Source organism: Lipotes vexillifer, unplaced genomic scaffold (genome assembly GCF_000442215.2).
Source record: "Lipotes vexillifer unplaced genomic scaffold, Lipotes_vexillifer_v1.1 scaffold472, whole genome shotgun sequence".
Taxonomy (NCBI): domain Eukaryota; kingdom Metazoa; phylum Chordata; class Mammalia; order Artiodactyla; family Lipotidae; genus Lipotes; species Lipotes vexillifer.
This window is the reverse complement of record NW_006797698.1, coordinates 1,693,941-1,695,368: the sequence shown is the minus strand read 5'-3', so window position 1 is coordinate 1,695,368 and position 1,428 is coordinate 1,693,941. Positions and strand designations below refer to the sequence as shown.

The following is a 1,428-nucleotide window of genomic DNA, read 5'->3' as shown; positions in this document are numbered from 1 at the left end:
GAAATCAAGGAAAGGGAGAAGGAAAAATGGCCCATCGAGAGGTTAACAGAGGAGGCAACAGCCGAGGAGGCTAAGGCAGCAACAGTGAGCTGGAAGGAAGACCAGAAGGTGGAAAGAGAGACCTTCAGAGAGAAGTCACCAACTGCGTGAGATGCTGGAGGGTCAGGACAGAGGCCAGGAAATACCTACTGGACGTGGTGACAAGGAGGTGATGAGCAATTCAGGCGAGAGCACCGTCAGTGACACGGTGGGGAGACATGGCGCTCTAGGGAGGGCAGGGAGTGAACAATTTAGTTCTAGCAAGATCCCATCACATTAATTTGAATTTGTCCTGTGATTTTACACTTTGTATTATGAGCTGCAAAACAGCCTTGGATATACACCGAGTTTTGTATTCGCACCTACTGAGCTTCAATGGATCTAAGGCTACGTTGTATGTCCCACTAAGAAAAATGCTAAAATGGCGGAGGTGACAAGACCTCTCCTGGCCCCAGCGACGATGGCAGTGTTTCATGAGGTGGAGACCAAGGACTTTCCAATACGACGACGTCTCGGAGATGCACTTCTGCCCCTGCCCGCGTGGGGATAACTTCTGCATCACCAAGGAACACGGAGAAGGGAAGATGTGGCAATGCGCCCTGGCTGCTCTCTCGTTATAAAAGCGGATCTATGACAAAGATCAGTTTACATCTGGCGGGACAGTCCCAGCCCCTCCCGCCAACAAAGAACTAGTTAAATGCCGAAGACTTAGGACTCGAGAGCCTCAACTTTGGGGAATGAGCCAAGCTGGAAAAATCAAATGCAAAGTCACTGGCTTCTCCACGGGGACAGTCATTTTGCATTTTGCTGTTTGTTAGTGTGGATTCTTTCCATCGGCTGCCAAGTTCACCTCCAGTTGAAGAAGCAAGTCCACCACATGACCTGAATTTTGTGCTTAGAACTTTGAATTGGAAGTGTTCTTTTTCATAGTTTTTTTTAACAAGGATATTTATTTATTTATTTATGGCTGCGTTGGGTCTTCGTTGCTGCCCGCGGGCTTCTCATCGCGGCGGCTTCCCCTGTTGCAGAGCATGGGCTCTAGGCCCGCGGCCTTCAGTAGCTGTGGCACGTGTACTCAGTAGTTGTGGCGCACGGGCTTAGTTGCTCCGCAGCATGTGGGATCTTCCCGGACCAGGGATTGAACACGTCTCCCCTGCACTGGCTGGTGGATTCTTAACCACTGTGCCACCAGGGAAGTCCCGGAAGTGTTCTTAATTTTCCATCCGAACTTAAAAGAAAATTTCAAATCAGAAAAAAAAAAGAAAAAAAAAGAAAAATGCTAAAATGTAAGGAAAGGTCTTAGGAGTGATGAAATACACTATTAAATAACGACATTGAAGTCAAACCTGGCAGTTCTAAGAATTTCTTCAGAAGGCTCCGATAACACAT

General features: G+C 47.8%; 1 pseudogene; it reads left to right on the top strand.

Annotated features, from left to right (window-relative positions):
• The first annotated feature begins 499 nt into the window (after positions 1-499).
• Positions 500-857, top strand: LOC103072816 (DPH3 homolog pseudogene; annotated as a pseudogene).
• The last annotated feature ends 571 nt before the right edge of the window (positions 858-1,428 follow it).